Source organism: Balaenoptera acutorostrata, chromosome 3 (assembly GCF_949987535.1).
Source record: "Balaenoptera acutorostrata chromosome 3, mBalAcu1.1, whole genome shotgun sequence".
NCBI lineage: Eukaryota > Metazoa > Chordata > Mammalia > Artiodactyla > Balaenopteridae > Balaenoptera > Balaenoptera acutorostrata.
In genome coordinates, this window is record NC_080066.1 from 86,309,355 (window position 1) to 86,320,758 (window position 11,404).

Genomic DNA, 11,404 nt, shown 5'->3' on the forward strand with positions numbered 1-11,404 from the left:
TAGAAATAGTCAAATTTAGAGACAGAAAGTAGAACCGTGGTTGCCAGGGTCTGGGGAAAAGGGAAAGTGAGGCGTTATTGTTTAATGAGTACAAAGTTTCAGTTTGGGAAGATGAGAAAATTCTGGAGATGGATGGTGGTGATGGTTCACAATAATGAAAATGTATGTAAAACCACTGAACTATATACTTAGAAATGGTTAGAATGATAAACTTTATGTAATATATATTTTACCACAATAAAAAAAGAAAAAATGTTGACAAAAATTTTTAAAGAATATTGGTCGTTAGAAAGTATCTGATATTGTTTTAGCTCTTTATTTTGTAGCTCTGAACTTTGAATAACCCATTTTCCCAGTTCAGTGGTTCTTAAAGTGTGATCTGGGGACCCTTGGAGGTCACCAATACCTTTACAGGAAACTTGTAAAGTCAAAATTATTTTCATAGCAATACGAAGATGTTATTTGTGTTTTTTTACCTTCATTCTCTCATGAGTAAATACTGGAGTTCTGCAAAGGTCATATGACATAGACATACGTTATCACAAAAGACTGAATTCAGAAGCAGCAAGGAGAATTCTACTCTCTTTTATTGTCAGACATTTTTTTGTCTGACAAATTTGTCTCCGAAAATATAGTTATTTTCATAAAATATATTATTTATGTTAATGTTACCGAGTCCAAGCTCTCTCTGCTCACCACATGACAGGCCAATGAATCAGAGAGGAGGTGCTGAAGCAAGGAATACAACTTTATTCGGAAAGCCAGCAGACTGAGAAGATGGCAGACTAGTGTCTCCGAAAAACCATCTTATGGGGTTTGGATGCCAGTTTCTTTTATAGCACAGAGAGGGGGAGGAGATGAGGAAGTAAAGTAAAAAGGCCATGAGTTTTGCAAATATCCCCTGGAATGGCCAGCCTCGGGGAGGGGATGTGTTAATATCTTCTTTCTCACAGCCATCCACAGGTGGACAGGGTCCAGATGTTTACCTAAACAACAGCACTTTGGTTTAACATACAGGCAGAGGGGCAGGGTTCCCCGAGACATAATACATAAGCAAGCTTCCCGTTGCTTTTCTTCTTTTAGTGAAGAAAAGCAACGGGAAGCAAAGGTTAAGTAAAAGAAACAGATCTAACATGTAGTCAGATTTGGCTCTTCCCTGTTACATTAACATGTAATAGAATTATTATTATAATTTTAAATGAATTAGTAAGTATTTTAATATTTTCTCTAATTTCTAATATGGAAAATAGTGATAGATAAAATCTACACAAACAAAAACTTTGGGGTTCTCAATATTTTTAAGAGTGTAAAGTTGTCCCAAGACCCAAAATTTTGAGAATTGCTGGTCCAGTTTGTGATCAGACAAACCCATTAAGATGCTTGCAAAATGACATTTCTCTCCTAAAATTTTACCCATTAGCTCAGGTTAATCAGGCTAATCTCCAACCTCTCTAAAATTCAGATAAAACCCAAAATTGTCTGTGAACATAAACAGTTTTGTCAAATGTGGGTTAAGTAATACTACTTGCTGATAAATAATTCTGAATCTGCAAACTTCTGGGCCTGACTTTACTGCTACTGGATCAAAATTCATGGCTGCACATAGAGGATGGCAGTTGAATATTCTAACACAAATTACGGGTTTGGAAGAAATGTACTCTTTAATTGTGCACCTTATCTATTTTGCGGTCACTTAAATATAACCCACTAATTATAGAGTTCTTATTCTACTTAGATATACAATTTAAAATTCATTATCCAGCAGTATAATTCGCAAAGACTGTATAAAGACTAGTTATACAATAGTGACATCAGAAATATAGTCATAGTTTAAGATAGGTCACTCAGTCTTCTTTTAGTCTGTATAACCATGTTTTGCTTTCTAAAAGATCCTTGAGAGAAGATGTTTCTGGTAAACGCTGACTGAAACTGTCTTAATTCTTTTCCTTTGCAGGAAATCAGGTCTTATCAAGTCACCTACAGGCATAGTGGTTAAAAACTAAACTTGCGTGGTAGGCAAACCTGCATTCCAATCTCAGCTCAGATACTTAGTAGCTGTGTGACCTCAGGCAAATTGCTTACCATCTTTTATTTTATTTTATTTTTTTACTTTTTAATTTTTTTTATGGATAAGTAGTACTTTTATTTGAAATAACACAAAGAAGCATAGCTAAAAATATTCTATTCACCCAAAAGAAGGCAGGAAAGGAAGAAGGAGAAACTAAAGATCAGATGGAACAATTAGAAAACAAATACCAAGATGACATATTTAAATCCAACCATGTCAGTAATTACATTAAGTGTAAATGGACTCCAGTTAAAAGATACAGCTTGTTAATTTGTATGAAAAAGCAATACTCAACCATATACAGGCCTCCCCCACTATCCAAAAGCGGAGGATTCCTGTGAAACCTTTTGTAAGCCAAAATGGCGTAAAGCAAAAAAGCAATTACCTTAGGACACATCTTGTTAATAGATGCACAAAATAAATCAAGATAAAGCACAGATGCTCAAAACTATAGTGGCTTAATGCTGGGATGCTGAGTGCAGTTCCCAGGGAAGGAGCTTTGAGGTGCCACTCTTGATGCTCAGGGTTTGCACTGCCTCTATAACAGCTCACTGCAAAACAAACACTGAAAGCTATTTTCAGTTTTAAACTTTTTTCGTAAAAGTGAAAATCCTCTTCAGATTTCTTTCATTTAATGACAACAGGTACCAATGTAGGTCTTTCATCAAAGTGAAGGAGGTAAAGCAAACTTTCAAAAAGCAGGGCATACCTGTATTGTCTATAAGAGAAGCACTTTAAAGATACAAATAGATTACAATTTAAAAAGAGATGGGACCTGGTAGCCCTACAAGCATTTGGTACTAAACATAAACTCTGTGCAATGATGACTGGGATGGTAAAAAGAGCAGGATAAATATTTGAGCAGGAGAGCAGTCCTTTCTTGATTCCTTCTGGTGAGCAGGGGTTGCTGCTGACATTTCTTCTGATCTGAGGTGGTGGGATCTAGGTCTTTCCAGATCTTTCCAGTTCACCTCCAGTGTTTTAATTGCTCTGGAGATACAAGGGAGCAATAAACTTGGGAAGCTGCCCTTTACACTTTGCCTATAGGTTCTCACTTTCAGCTCACCATCCTACGGTGGTTCTTCCTCTCAAGTCCTTTCTTTAGCACAGGACGCTGCCTTCGGGGGAGAGGGGCGGTAGCACACGACACTGCCCCCCTCTCGGCGCCCGGTCAGGGCCTCTCAGAGCAAAAAGTCGGGGGCTGAGAGACGTAAGGGTACCGGGGCGGCAAGGGACGGACCCCTGAGTGCAGGGCTCGAACAGGTAACGGGGACCAAGAGGCTGCAGCACAGCGCCCCCAGGGTTCTCCCCCGGCGCCGCGTGCAGAGCCAGAAAGGCGCCGCTTACCATCTTTTAATCTCACTTTACCTATAAGTAAAATAGAGATATTAATACCTTTTCCCAATGGATTAAGTAAGAATTAAGTAATGGGTAAAAAGCAATTAGCCCAGTCTTGGATCCATATTAAGCACCTGATCAATATTAGCTACTATTTCAAATATTGTTATTGGCCTCCATTACACTATCGAGGTATTTCTAATTAGAAGTAAGAGAAAGAAATCAAAGGTCTTGCTGTTATCATTTTCCCTCTTTCATTAGGAAATGCAGAGACTGACAACACTAAGAACTATAGAAAGGGAAAAGCAGGCACTCTTCTGTCTGTCCTCTGAAAGCAAAGGACAGTCAGAGAAGAGGATTAAGGCAAGTCATGTCTCTTATCAATTCCAAAATGAACATTTATTTCACATTATAACACCTCTGCAATAGGGATGTGTCTTACACTGCTTAACTAGCAGAGTTTTTTCTTTCTTAATGCTAAATAAAATAATGGCAAATCTTAAAATTCATGGCATCTTAAATTCAATGAAATAGAGTAATTGAGCTTTCTACTAAAAAATACTAATAGCACCCAAATAATCCCCCAAAGTACACCCTTTATTATTGTATTTATCACAGTATCTTACCATCTCTCTCCCCAGGCCTAACATATTTATCATCTGGCACAAAGAGGTCACTTAGATTGATGGAATCAATGCATGCATGGGCTTGATCTGACCTTATTCACCACTCCTACGGTGAGTATCTGAAAAAAAATGTAGCTAAGGGAAGTCTATTTCTCTTTTCTCAGAATCCAACAGTCTTTAATTATATAGTGTTGATGTTGCTTATACTTGTTTCATGCATGTGAACCTCATCTACCCAACTATAGTGGAAGCATCTCAAGATAAGGACTGAGTCAGATAAATTTGCCTTCCCTACAGGGCTGGTGATGTGGTATATACTTAGTGATCAATTGCCTAAAGGGATTTTTTTTTTTTTTTGCACTGTACAAGGATATATGACCATATTCCTGCCAATCTGACTCCCCTAGAATTCTGAGTAGGGGATTTTAAAAACTTCCTTCGGGAATTCCCTGGCAGTCCAGTGGTTAGGACTCTGGACTCTCACTGCCCAGGGCTGGGTTCAATCCCTGGTTGGGGAACTAAGATCCCACAAGAGCGTGGCACGGCCAAAAAAATAAAATATATAAATTGTTGGAGAACTTAAAAAAAAAATCCTTCGCTGCTCTAACAATTCAAATCACTTAGAATTCTTTCTCCACCACTTACTGATTGTTAATGGACCCTTTGTCTGTTGATGAGAAGAGTCAAACCTATAGTGAAAGAATTACAAACTGCAGAATAGACGGTCACTGGCATAGCTGACGCTGTTGGTGTATCACTCACAGACCCTCTGATCACTTTTGATCAATTCTGGGGTCTATCTCCTAACTTATGTTTGCTTTGCTTCCAAAGAAGATGCTTTGTCAGTATTTGCAGAAATTCAGAATTGCCCTGGGGGAACCATAGCCATTGATTGATTGGTGCCTGAATAGAAAGCCCACAACCTTTGCCTCCAGGCTGGATAAACCCTGAGGTATAATTTATGCTCCAGAGCTCCTCACAGGATCAGGCCAAGGCCAAGGCTTCATGAAACGGCACCGGCACTGTGCTTGCTTCATTTCCCCCATCCCTATCCTACTCCCTCTACACCCTTAAAAAAGGGCGTCTTTGAGACAGTTAGGATCTGAATTTGATAGTGTCTGAGTTTTTGCATAAAAATAATGGGAAAAAAAGTTTTGTCTTCCAAGATTTCAACGTTTATTCTTCACCCTGGGTATATATTCTTGAAACTCATAATGAGCAATATAAAACCATCAACAAAACCAAGACTAGGGAGTCTTTCTGCCCTGCCCTTTAGGAGGACACATTCTGCCCTGAGCAGGACAATAGGAATAAGGGAACAAAAGAACAGCAAACAATAAGAACTGACCAAACAGCATTTCACAATCGATTTTATTTTATTTACAAGTGATATTTATCTAATTTTATTTTTGACAATGTCTGGCTTCTTTGCTGAGCTTCTTAGTGGCTTTTTGGAACTAAAACTGTAGTGCAAAATGAGTTGATCGATATTTTGATAAAATGCTGCAAGATCACATAACAGAAATGCATCCTCTAATAGGCTCTGATTTCTCTCTCACTGCATCCCTTATAATGTAGTAGTCTTTCCTTATCAATGGTTTCTCTTACCTGTGGTTAACCACTGTCGGAAAATATTAAATGGAAAATTCCAGAAATAAACAATTCATAACTTTTAAATTGGGCACCATTCTGAGTAGCGTGATGAATCTTGTGCCATCCTGCTCCATCCACCTGGGACACAAACCATCCCTTTGTCCAGCATATCCATGGAGTATACACTACCCACTGGTTAGTATAGGAAAAAACATAGCATACCTAGGGTTTGGTACTATCTGAGGTTTCAGGTATCCACTGCGGGTCTTGGAAGATATCCCTATGGATAAGGGGGACTACTGTACTCTGGAGTCTCAAAAACAAATCTCAGGATCTATTCTAGTGAATGGAACAGTTATACAAGATTGTACACCTTGGCAGGCAGTTTCACAAATTTGTTTCTGAATTTCTTCAAAGCTCTTAGGTGTGGTAGATGGAAGTGTGGATGGTGACAACTCTGGGACTGAATTCTTGTTCTTTTCCTTTTATGGCATTCAGCAAGTTGTTTAATCTTCCTGAGCTTCAGTTTTATTTCCTTAATAAGACTGTTATAAAGAAATGAATGAGATAATATGTAGTTGGTGGGGCAGCTGTTTGAGATGTTAATTTATATCTTGTTCACGCTGCTATAAGTATTTCTGCCTCCCCGATCCAAGGAAAGCAGCCATGTCTACCTCCAGGAGTAGTTAATGGCTTTAATGTTACAGGGCCAAAATTAAAAGTTGTCTGACACTCAGAGCATAACCTTTGGTCTAGTCTTGAAGGTGATCCAGCTGGATTGTTGCAGGTGGCAGGAGACATTAAGGGTTGGGAGAAGAAGTGGACCAACACTAGAGAGTAAACTATTTGGGAAACACCTCCCCATGTTTAGAGGGGATGCATTTATGGATTTCAAGAGAGTCAGGGACATGTGCCGTACTCCCACATAGTAGCAGGATCCAGGGCCTCTGATGGTGGCCAGCTTGTAACAACATTGTATGTGTCAAGATAGAATGATAGAACCTATTTTCTTTAACAGATTTTTGGCTGGATTTATAATTTTAAGATATTTAACATGTGGTATATGAACTTCTATTTGTATTCTTGTCCTAGGCCCTGTAAATATTTGGGGTGGCCTGGAAAAGGGACCATAAAGACTTGGATCATGAACAACCAACAGTGGTAGCTAATGTGGTCTGAAGAACAGAGAGCCCATCTCAGAATATTATGGAATGTGTAGGACCCTGGGATGGTATAGAAACCCCTAATAAATTTTCTTCCCCCTAAAGTAAACATGACAAATCCTGAATTTCTCATCTCCCTTGACCTAGGTGGCTCAGAGCCAGATTTAACTTCATTTAGAACAAAATAGGGGCACGGATTTTTCTCTATCTTGTCCACTGCTTTATCCCTAGCACCTAGAACAGTGCCAATACACTTTGTTGAGTGAATGGATTCTTGCTTCCAGTGCCAAGGACCAAACTCCCACCTGCCACATTGTGTAAAGCTCCTGGTTTTGTGCTGTCACATATTAGGTGTCAGTGTCAGGCACTCATTTTTGCCAAATGCCATATAATACTTCTTTGTATCTAATGTGTCAGATGAGCCTAGAATACCCTGTTTATTTATTAAATTGCTTTAGCACCTTGAGCACTGTCTGTTATGTACAGACAACTAAGTACTTCGCCAGCCAGTTTTCCTCACTCCCTTCCTGTCATAAGTCCTAATCCCACTTTTCTGACAGAGCCCCTATCATAAATCCAGGGTTTCTTTGGCCCTGTATGTGAAACCAGTTGTTTCAGAGACCACAGCCTTAGGGTTCTAGATCCTTCTCCATCTATATGCAACTTTCCTGCCCTTCATTTAACGTAGTACCTGCCTTCTCTCCCATCCTAGATACAATCCCAAAGTTAGAAATTCCCTTACCAACACCACCAGGTATCCACACGAGAGATACCCTTTGATCTCTGGGCCAGAAAGTGATGCTTTTACTGCCACCCTTCAGGACAATTTATTTAGGGAAGAGTTATAGAAAGGGCGAGCACATCTAAAAGCAACCTTCTTTCTTGGCACTGCGGACTGAAGGGTATTGTTTTAAAGCCTTCTGTAAGGCTCCATGTACCTCTGTGTTTCTCAGCTTCTGCCATCTATAGAGAATACACCTGTTCTCAGAGGACTGAAAAACCATATGGTTTCCACCCTGTTGTTGGGATATAGTCGCAATCATGGCTAGAATTTTATTAGTCTGAGTTTGACCTTTTTCTGTGTGTATTCACTAGCTTAGCGATTTAACTACTCTGAAACTCTATTAGTACCAAGCTCAGGAAGCTCCTAATTTGTACACTGGAGGCTCCTTGCAGGCAAGAACTGTGCCTTTTGGTTCTGTATCCCCAGCACTTAGTACCCCACCTGGTATGTAGTACTGTTCAGTGAAATCCCTCCTAGAGATAGATTCTGTCAAGAACTGTAAAGGGTCTGAGTTTTACCCAACTTGCAAGTTAACAAGTTAGCCTGTCATAGTTTCATGGATGCTGGTAGAAGACATGAGACTCCTGGGTCAGAGTCAAAGATGGTTTATTACTCATAGCAATAGTAGTAGCTAGAGCATCTGCCTGTTTTAAGTCAGTTCCCCAAGACCTAGTTTCCAGAGGGCAATGGGAATAGGGCCAGTTAACACCTGTACATGAAGAACTCTGAGCTTAGGGAGCCAAAATCTTTGTCTTACTTTGCAGAATTTTTATGGTTTTATTTAACACAAATAAAACTTGCACATGAACTGTTCATTTTCTTCACTGTGCAGCCTGGCATTGCGATCAGTGACTCACGGCCAGCTGGGCTGCTCTTTCCACAATGCCTTTGAGGTTCTTGGAGGAAATGAGAGCCATTTCAGCACAGTAAGATTTGTTGCACATCAGCAGCACTTCCAGCTTTTTGATGTTGTAGACCAGAAACTTCTAGAAGCCACTAGGCAGCATGTGCTTCATTTTCTTGTTGCTGCCATGACCAATATTGGGCATCAAGATCTGGCACTTGAATCTTCTCTGTACCCTGTTGTCGATGCCTCTGGGTTTCTGCCAGTTACACTTAATTTTGACATATCAGCCTGACTGGTGCTGGATGAACTTCCTGGTCTTCTCTTTGATCACTTTGGGCTTCATAAGGTGTCTGAGAACAGTCATGATGCTGGATTGGAGATGGCTTCTACCTCCCCTGAATCTTTTATAATGGGCAGTAAACATGCCTACCATTTACTCCAGAAGGACACCCTGTTGCCATCAAACATTCTTGAAAAGGTAGTCTGGAACAAAGTGCAGTTGGTGCCTCATTTACAGGACTTGCAGAAATGGCAGTGACCCATGGACAAATGTCTCAAAAGACGGCTGTAGTGAAGCAGAGATGGCAGCAGCCTGAAGTTCACTTGCTCCTGCCCAAACCCATCTCAGAAGCCTCCAAGAGCAAACAGTTTTTTCAGTGTTTCAGGAGCACTCTGCTCATTCTGGCTTCCACTTCTTTGGTGGTCCAATACTCCCTGCCTTGAATGCCCTTTCCTTACTCCTCTACTACGTAAATCTTATTCATCTTTCTAGATCAGATTCAAATTCCACTCTCCTATAAAGCATTCCCTGACCAGCCCAACTCACAGTGATTTCTTCTCCGATATTACAGAGTGATTATTATCTATATCAATCATATTGACACTTAGGAAGTAACAATAATAACACCAACAACCTCTGACATTTGTGTTTTGTGTATCATTTTACCTTTTACTAAGTATTTTTACACAAACTATTCCCTTTGACTCTCACAGCAATCTGCAAGACATGCAAAGGAAAATATTATTTTCAAGTTATAGATAAGGAAAAGCAGAAATTCAGAAATGTGCCCAAGGTCACCTAGTTAATAAACAGGTCATCAGATTTAGCATTACTTCCTAGGCTCATAATGGCTGCACTATGCCATTTCTTGTTGCTGTTTAAACTCCCAAATGGATTTATTTCATGTAGTGTTAAGTCTCAGAGAGACTTGATACTTTCCCTCTGGTCAAAGAGTAGGGGTGGAGATTAGAGTTACAGCAGAGTCTAGTGGTTAAGGGTCCTGAGTCAGACAAACCTGCTGTGGAGAGATTTCTTGGGCTCACCAATATGCAGGTGGCCTCACCTTCCAGAACATGGAGCTAAACCACATTTCGCAGGTTCCCTTGCATCCTAGATTCCCACGTGACTGAGTTCTAGCCAATGGAATGTGGGCAGAATTGATGTCACTACTTCCAGGTCTGACCTTAAAACATCCTATTCAGTCTTCCATGCTCTCTTTCCATCACTCCAGGCTGACTGATGATGGGGAGATCTTGAAGCTACAATATGCTTAAGCCATAAGATGGAAGAGGCCTGTGTACATGAGTCACTGCTTAGAGGTGAGCTGCCTAAGAGAGCCACCTGACGAGGACCATCCACGCTGCACTTTGCCCCAGCAAGAAACACATTTTATTGTGTTACATTACTATGATTTTGGGATTGCTAAACCAGTTACCCTACCCTAATACACTTGAGATTAAAATCCAGCACTATAATCCACCAGTCTAGTGTGACTTTCTGTGTGGTACTTAGCCTTTATTTACCCATTTTTATGATGGAAATAATAATAATACCTATCTTATAGAATGCTTGTGAGAATTAAATGAGATAACATATGCAAAGGACTAAGCACAGTGTCTGGCACATAGTATAAATGCTATTTAATCAATAAATACTATTAACTTTTCACGTTATTATTTCTAACACATTTTCTGCTGGTTCCAAACAAAACTTTGAATTTCTGTTTTTCCAACTTGTATTAGAGCAGAAAAGACAGTGCTTCCTCTCACTCTGATTACCTTATGATAATGAGAATGAGAACGGCTCAGGGTTAGTCAGTGTCAGAGTCAGTCTGCACGCAGACCTTGTTTTCTGGGTGTCCTGCCAATACATTCTCTCCTGCCCCTAGGGACTTAAAACCAGTGAGGAGGGGAGTTCCCTGGTGGCCTAGTGGTTAGAATTCCGGGCTTTCACTGCCATGGCCTGGGTTCAATTCCTGGTAGGGGAACTGAAATCACGCAAGCTGCATGGCCAAAAAAAATTTTTTTTAATAAAATAAAATAAAACCAGGGAGGAAAAACAGCAACAAAAAATTTATAAAGCTATTGCAATTGCAAAAAAAAAAAATCAAAATCTTCTGAAAATCTCTGAATATCATACTGGAAATATGTACTTCTAACTAAAGGTGACATTTGATAATGCTTAGTCTTAGTATTCACAATGAATTCATCAGTTGTGGTTGGGTCATTTGAAATGACACGACTAAATCTTTCAAGTAAAAAAATTCGGGGCATCCCTGGTGGCACAGTGGTTAAGAATCCATCTGCCAATGCAGGGGACACGGGATCGAGCCCTGATCTGGGAAGATCCCACATGCTGCGGAGCAACTAAGCCCGTGCACCACAACTACTGAGCCTGCGCTCTAGAGCCCACGAGCCACAACTACTGAAGCCCGTGCACCTAGAGCCCATGCTCTGCAACAAGAGAAGCCACCGCAATGAGAACCCTGCGCACTGCAACGAAGAGTAGCCCCCACTTGCCGCAACTAAAGAAAGCCCGCACACAGAAACAAAGACCCAATGCAGCCAAAAATTAATTAATTAATTAATTAATTAAAAAAAATTCTATTCTTTGGGTGATAATGATGTGTCAGTGTAGTTTCATCAATTGTCACAAATGTATGACTCTGGTGGGAATTCCTTGGTGGTCTAGTGGTTTGGACTCCA

At 40.1% G+C, this 11,404-nt stretch overlaps 1 pseudogene; it reads right to left on the reverse strand.

Annotated features, from left to right (window-relative positions):
* Window positions 1-3,239: 3,239 nt before the first annotated feature.
* LOC130707559 (60S ribosomal protein L32-like) lies at window positions 3,240-8,783 on the reverse strand (annotated as a pseudogene).
* Window positions 8,784-11,404: the final 2,621 nt, after the last annotated feature.